General features: G+C 38.1%; 1 long non-coding RNA gene across 1 annotated transcript; it reads left to right on the forward strand.

Moving 5' to 3' along the window:
* Positions 1 to 230: 230 nt before the first annotated feature.
* Positions 231 to 7,974, forward strand: LOC127956095 (uncharacterized). Its single transcript, XR_008153456.1, has 6 exons — positions 231 to 513; positions 1,626 to 1,746; positions 2,808 to 2,962; positions 5,329 to 5,449; positions 5,545 to 5,689; positions 7,536 to 7,974. It is a non-coding gene; the product is annotated as an uncharacterized LOC127956095 (long non-coding RNA).
* The last annotated feature ends 280 nt before the right edge of the window (positions 7,975 to 8,254 follow it).

Raw genomic sequence — 8,254 nt, forward strand, 5'->3', positions numbered from 1 at the left:
AGTTTCTTAGAGACACAGACAGTAGCCAGTAGGTAAAAATTATTTTTTAAGATCTAATATCTCCTGATTCACACTACAGTCCAGTCGGTGGCGGTAATGCACCGTTAAGTTGGTTTGCCAACCGCCATAAAAAACAAAAGAAGAAGAAGTTCCGATCACTTGTTGTAGGTGAGGCCTTAATTAGTGGGACACGCAAGAGACGTGACGTTTCTCCTTAAGCTTCGCGCTCAGATGCACGGTGTATGTGAATGGAGAAGCAGTGGTAGTTTTTCTCTCGTATTTAGCTTGCATTAACGGTCTCTTTGTAACGTAATCACTACGTTTGTGATGTTAAAACACTGTTAAGAGTATCTGTCTTAAATTGTATCCCTGTTATAAGCATATTTTCCTTGAAAGTGGTAAGTTACTTTTAACCGTGTTTCGTTTGCACGTGTATCTTTCCATGCAGGAATGAGAGAGTAGGCCTTCTGATGTCTGCATTTACTAATATTGCCTCCAGCTACTCTGTTTAAGGTATGTTGTTTTAAACTGTGATCATTAATTCAAATGTTTGTGTAATTTGTGAATTGATTCAGAATACATGTGTATACTAGTCAATCTATACTAATTGCCTTGTGTTATATTTTCATGCAATGAAAGTTTTTCGTGCAAAAAAACCTTTATAACTTTATTGTACACAGTGGGTTAACAATCGAATTTTAATAAAATTTATAGTGTATGTTACATATGCATTCCAATGAGTTTACAGTACATTTGCATTTAACTTTTTTTGTGGTTACCATTACATTTCTTTTATTTGTCCTGTTATGTGAAATAATGGAGTACTGCATTTGTTCATGTTGAATATTGTATATCACTTATAATTCTATTGCTTGTCCTTTTAAGCGGTTGCACTCAGATGCATGGTGTATGTGAATGTAGAAGCAGAGGAATGAGAGCGTAACTGTGCGTTCACACCGCCAGCGTCGAGAGCGTCAAAGTGGCCGGAAGTCATTCATTTTCAATGTGAGCCGGCGTCGAGCAGCGGCGAGGAGCGGCGCGGCGCGACTTGGCCGTTGAGAGCGTCGAGGAGAGTTGAAATCAGGGCAACTTTATGGTAATGAGCTATGACGCGGTTGGGCAGCAACCAATCGGAACGTAGAAGTCCACCGCTAGAGAGGATTCCAGAGAACGCAGCTCCGACCATTAGTTCCCAATCACAATGGAGGACAGGTTGATTATTGCTGTTTCGCGTTTGCAATAATCTATGATGTGTCCCTGTTTACGTACAGGGACATAAAAAATAGATTAAAAGTGATACGTGGACCAAGGTGTCTGAGATTGTTCATTTTAAGTAAAGGATCTTAATATTTAGTCCACAACAATATTTAATGAGGTTAACTTATAACTTTACCCTCCTTGTGGTTAGTCTGCACGAGATCAACAAGCTGTTTGCTTTGCGGCCGCTTTAAATTCAAAATAAGCATTCGATCTACGTCAGAGCGTCTGAGCGCTCACGAATCTTTCTGCAGCGTCGTGAGCAGAGCGGCAAGAGCGATTTTTGACGCTCTAGACGCCGGCGGTGTGAACGCACAGTAAGCCTTCTGATGTCTGTACTAATATTGCCTCATGCTACTCTGTTTAAGGAATACATTCTTCATCCCAATCGTGGTGTCGATGTGTTTATGTGGTGTCCGGAGATTACCACTTGAAGTCTGCTACACTGGCGTTGATTAAGTCCCTGCCGTCACTACTATGGATTAGATAGTAGGTCATATTGTAGCCCTAAATTCCCCCTTTCCATTAAACCCAAACACATTAATTTAGCCAAAAGGGAAAGCTAATAATAATCATTACAATAAACCCAATTCAGCCAGTATATTCAGAATTTAGCTCTGAATGACCTCGACAAGGCCTAGTTGACCCCTGATCTCTCGGACTGCAAACAACGCACAACACTGAGGACTCATTTGAAACTGCACAACACAAGCTTTCCAGTGTTATGAGACACATTCTGGTTGGATTTTGTTTTAATGAACCGTAAGTAAATCCGTACAGGCATCTGAATCAAACAGCTGCCGCTGTGCAAAGGCCCTGATACAGGCTTAACTGTAAATCTCGTCTTTCACTTTCTGAACATTTTCTTTATATATATATATATATATATATATATATATGTATATGGAGATAAAAAATCGAACAAATTAACACCATCGTATGAAAAAAAAAAAAATACACACACAGGCAATTCAGTTATTTGAGGAAACAAAGTCGTCGTGAGCATTTCTTAAAAAGTAAAATCTTTATAAATAAATTGATTAAATGTAGTACTTTATTTTGCGCGTTCATGCAACATTTGTATTTAATTATAGCTTAAGATTTGGCTCATTTACTTAACATTTGTAGTTTAAAAATGTGTGTGTGTGTGTGCATCACAGTGTATCAGTTTGGCCTGTGTGCTGGGGTCAGAGGTCAGACCTCTTAAGGGTCTCCGTATGTATTTCTGCCCAGCATTTTCAAATATAGGCATATGGTTAATGGTACACACATTTAAAGTTTAGCTCTTAATAAACAATTAAATAAACAAGATTACAGTCTTACAGAAATTCATTTTTATTGCTGCAGGCATACGTCCCCCACCATACACCCCTCTCTCTCTCTCTCAAACACACGCACAGAGAGAGAGATTCCATTGAAATGCTAATGAGATGGTCCCTGCTAAAGCTGCTGTTAGTTTAAAATTAAAAGTGGACAACATATATACAAAGCTTGTTGTAATAATTCACATTTCATTTATTTTTTCCATGTTTTTTTTTTTCTTTCCCAAGGCATCCACTGTGCTTATAAGCCGGACTGTGGGTACACTTCTCATGAAAACAGTGCATCTGTATTAGACGGAGATTATCGTATGATGTGCAGTTGGACAGATTGGTGCAGCACGACAACGATAATGCATCGTCATCTGAGGAAATCATAAGAGGAGGTAATATTCTTCCTCCTCTTCATCCACCACCTCAACCCAATATCCCTCACCAAGAGTCAAATGATGACGCTATTAAGGTAATGTATATATTCAGTGTAGGCAGTCAAACTCTCTAGTTGCAATTCTGGTGTTAATTATTTGATTTTTTTTTTTTTTTTTTTATCTCCAGTACTTTGCTGATGACGAAGGGGAGGATGACTGATTTTTTTTTTAATTAATTTTTTTCTAAAAATATTTCATACATACTCACCTTTAATATGATTTTTTACTTTACTGCAATACAAAACACCATTGAAAGGCCTGAATCTGGGCTTTATGTTACCCATTTCCCCTGCCCCACAAGTCCAGGCTCAACAATTCAGGCCAACCCTTTCAGCTGCTGATCAGCATCACAGTGTATCAGTTTGGCAGGCCTGTGTTCTGGGGTCAGAGGTCAGACCTCTTGAAGGTTTCAGTATGTATTTCTGCCCAGTATTTTCAAATATAGGCATATGGTTAATGGTACACACATTTAAAGCTTAGCTCTAAATAAACGATTAAATTAAATAAACAAGCTTGCAGTCTTGCAGAAATTTTTATTGCTGCAGGCATACACACTGATGTACATACCATTAAGTATGCAAAGTTATATAATTTGTGAGCATATTTATTTTTATTTAACATTTATTCTCTTTCAACCAAATGTTAATTCTTAAAAAAAAAAAAAAAAAACTCAAGCGATAATAGCTTTGGAATCGTTTTTCGTTATCATAGAATAATCAATATGATTGAGAAGATTTGAATCTTAATCGGTTTAGTTTTATTTTGTTTGTAATAAAATAAGTAGTAATCATTCAGATCCACACTCCATACCAGTTAGTGGCGGTAATGTACCTTTTCGTTGTGTGCCAACCGCCAAGAAAAACTCCAGAAAGAAGAACCATATGCAAAGCAAGCCAAGTGGATATAACTGCAGACCAGAGATCTCCAAAATGGAGCGTGAACTCCAAAATTAGGCAGAACCTCTAAAATGGGGCGGGCTCTCCTTTCTCAAAGACTTTCACCATTGGCTGTGGCTTCAGCCAATTGTTACTGACTTAGTTTAAAATAAAACTTTATAAATTAAACATTGTTTCGAATTCATAAATTATGCTATATAAATAAATATTCTCCACGAGAGCAGAGCCCAAAGCTTGTGTTTGGACCCAAGTCTGAACCTCTGCTTCATGATGTAAACGGGAATCATTCAGGAGCCGTCCCATCGGAGGGGAAAGATTTTACTCTATCGTTTTATTCCAAGCAACGGGGCCGTCTGGGGACACGAAATTCGCAGGGTAGGAGGGGGTAGTGATGCTGGGTGTAACTAAAAAGGTGCCATTGGGCGGTGAGTCTCATATCGCATAATCTTATTAACTGTTTATTTCCTGAACTGCAACTTTCTTTACCACGCTATTCAGCGCCAATCCCGCCATTCAGTCATTTCACTGGTTAAGGTATTTTTTTGTTGCATAGTTTAGGAAACACTTTAACTGACACAACCAATAAAAACCTCAGAATCAGCTGTGGGGCGGAGTTTACACTGAGGTGGATTGGGGTTTGGAAAATTGTGCATGCGTGCCATGCACCTGTCTGTCAATGGGAGGAAGCCACCCCTATTTTGGAGCTCTCATCCTGTTTTGGAGTTCCTGCCCCTATTTGGAGATATAGTTATATAGTTATGCAGTTATACCTTTCTCAATCATGCTGGGAATCTCGAGTTCAGGCGTGCGGCGTTCTATGTACTATGTATTCTGTTGAATTAGAAATATAACACCGAGAGTAATTCGAATGCGTAATGCAAATTCGCAGGTCAGAGTTCACCAAACTTGAACTTTTGAATGCAGCGAAATGTGAAACTTTTCGCATGAGCTTGCGTTTCCGGTCTGACACATTCGCATGCATATGAATGGAAGTCAATGGAGAGAAAAGTGCAGTGTGACCACACCATTACACACAGGATTGTTTGTTTAGGGAGAAGATGGGTGCCTTTGTTTTAATTTCATTTTTTGTTTTGAACATTAATAACTGAAAACATCTAGGAGATACAGATGATGATGATAACAGTAAAGATGACACATGATGGCAGGTAGCCAAAGAGAACAGGCCTGATGAGATATGACATATATAGACATGCAATATGTATTATTTGTGCCAACATCATTGTCATTTAGCTCAAAATAAGCTCTTTAATCTAATAGTTCTAGTTAGTGTGTATCCATCCTGTCTTCACCATTTAGTAAAGTTTAATTTTGGAGTTAATAGTTTGTAAAACATTTTTGTGTTTTTTTTTTTTTTATGTACATTAACCATATTTTTATATATTTTTTATTTAGAATCTTTAACCGCAGGAATTGCACCCTCTGGCCTCACTGCAGGAAGGCACCGAGCTCTTTCTGGGCATCTGAGAACGTGTGTGCATGTGTGGAAGAAGATTCAGGACCTGTTTGGAGATGGTGATCCAATTGTCAGGTGTGTCCCTCACTGCTTTGTCATTTCCTGTTGCAGTACAATACTCAAAGTTCCATCAAATGTGTTTGTATTCACGGTTTGTTTTCTTATGTTAGTGGAAATGATTAGGATGGGCTTGGTGGTGAGGAACATATCTCCACTCCTTCCTGCAGCATCTTCTGTTCCTCAGAGCTCCTCGAGATGCTGACAGCAAGCCACATTTTGAGCCAGAAACGTAGCCAGCATCTGGAAAGTGGTCTGGTGAGTCCAATTAGAGATAAAGTGTCACATCTTTCTTCACAGAAAGCATATGCAGAGATTGAACATGATTTTGAGACCAGAAAAAAAAGACACCTTAAATGTCTCTCACACACGAACACACTCATCCAGAGAAACAAATCAGTAAATTTTAAAGAAAAAAAAAATAGGTTACAAGGGTAGGATTTGGTAGAGGTTTATTTGCATTTCATATTGCTTTATTTACTGTCATTACTAGGTTTTAAGTACATGTAACATGTTACAAAAACCATGTTAAATAGTGTTTCCAAAATGTATTTAGGTTTGACGGTGGTCTGCATACAAAGGGATACAACCTTGAGTATGCAGATCACTCTGACTCATGAGCAGACCTGCCAACATGTATGCTTTTTTCCTACTCTGCACGCATTTTGACCCATAAGTACGATTGTATGATTCGCTGCTCTCTAGGTACGCATTTTGTTGCGTCTCGCATTTCGCCCATTTCAGTTTCTATGCAATCTATGACGCTGATCCACAGCGTGTGAATGGAGTGAAAAGCTTTCGGCCAATCAGAGCGGTGCATGTTAACCCACCGCCCACCTGCCCCTCCTATCCACAAGCTTAGTTGGCAGTTAGGAAAGTGGAGGAATGGCTTGAAATCTAGACGGTTTTAGACAGGCCATGTGCTGATTAACGCAAGATAAAGGTAACCGTTAGGCTATGTTTAGCCTAATTGAATTTATGCTAATAACGCACCTAAAAGCTGTCACAAAGAACCGGCAAAAGTAATGATTATGAATATTTTATATTTTATGAATAGAATTATTAATAAACAAGTGTTTTCTGTATCAATGTCGTGTCGACTGCAAAGATAAAGTTGACGATGCTGTCTCGCGATCTTCGCAGTAGTGAACGCGCCAGAGAAATGCACATTTCATACGGATTAACGTTACATAAGCAGAAAGCAGTCTGTTTTCTTTCGTTTTGAAGTGTTCTTGAAGAGTTCTCTTGAGTCGGTTAACGCGTATACGTGTTATGAGTCATTTTCTCCTGATAACCCTGAAAATAACTTAAATTACGCTTTCAGTTTTGATCGTACAAATAAGAGCAAAATCGAATCTGTAAAGGGTCTACTTTTATTTGTATACAGATATAATAACAACAAAACTTTGTGCACTTATAAAATAAAGATAACTAACAATGTGTGCTGTCTGCAGCCTTTGTCTGCTGTGATATTCATTTACAAACACGTCATTAAAATGAACTGTAACTCAGTGAATACTCAATGAAGAGACATGATAGATATATCTATAGAAATATTGACATGTCTACTTTTAAACTAAACAAGTGTAGTACTCATAAAATTTCTTCAAGGTTGGCAGGTATGCATGAGGATCAAGCTGTAAGCTTTACCATTATACAAACTAGGGATGCACCGAATCCAGGATTCGGATTCGGCTGAATACTGGGCTTTTTGACGGGGTTCGGTTTCGGCCGAACCCTAGTTTTTTTTTTTTTTTTTTTTTAGGCTTGCGCTATGCTGGTCGACATCACACGCCCGTTGATTGCGTGAAGGTGTTTATATGAGGAGGACAAGGCCCGACAGTTCGCTCTAAACTAAACTGTTCAGGAATCTTGAACGGCTGGGAAGATTTATACCGTAGCAATACAGAGCCAGCCAGTCACATCGGGTGCTGACGTGGAGATAAGCGTTTTTTTCGGTGAGCCTTTGATTCCTCTTAGAGAGGATCCTCTTCAGTGGTGGAAGACAAACCAGCAATCTGGATTCGGTGCATCCCTAATACAAACTAATGATTTCCTGCCAACATTGATTTACATTTAATAACTCTTTGGTCTTTTTTCACAGTGCTTGGAGCTGTAATTCTCAACAATCAAACCTGAGATCATTCAGGTAGGAAAAACTGCAAGAATTGTCTCGTCGTCAAGCGTGGATGTTCACAATGTCTCACCTGACGTGAATCGGCCTATACAGATCCATGTGCATGTGTACCACGTATTTGTTGAATAAAGAAATAAAAAAACCTTTAGGACATCGTTCTCATTTTGTATATTGACACATCATAACTTTGCTCCTTGTTTGTTATATTAGTCACCCTAACTGTTCAAAGACACACTAACTTTATTAAACTGAATGTATATTTAACATTTTTATACTGGTATTCGTTTTTTCCACCACCTTTGTTTGCTTTGAGAAACAAGTTTAATGAATGTTTGAACTCTAAAAGAATCCTTTAAGCATGTATTTTCTATTTGTGCTTTAGTTTTGTATTTACATCTCCATGTTTTGTAACCTAACCTTTGATTAATCTTGATAATAAAATGGAATTTCTCTAAATCTAATTTTTTTTTCTTTTAGTACTAGCCTACCATTGCAGTTATCCTCTGCTTTATCATTTCACAGATGAATTGATTTATATGTAAAAATCATTAGTACTTGGTCTATTATACAACTGTAAAGTTAAATAGATGTATTTTTAGCCTTGACCTTTAAAAAAACTTTCTCTCTCTCACACACACACACACACACACACACACAGAGACAATGAAGATGCTAATTACAAACAT

The sequence above is a fragment of the Carassius gibelio genome, chromosome B4, assembly GCF_023724105.1.
Source record: "Carassius gibelio isolate Cgi1373 ecotype wild population from Czech Republic chromosome B4, carGib1.2-hapl.c, whole genome shotgun sequence".
NCBI lineage: Eukaryota > Metazoa > Chordata > Actinopteri > Cypriniformes > Cyprinidae > Carassius > Carassius gibelio.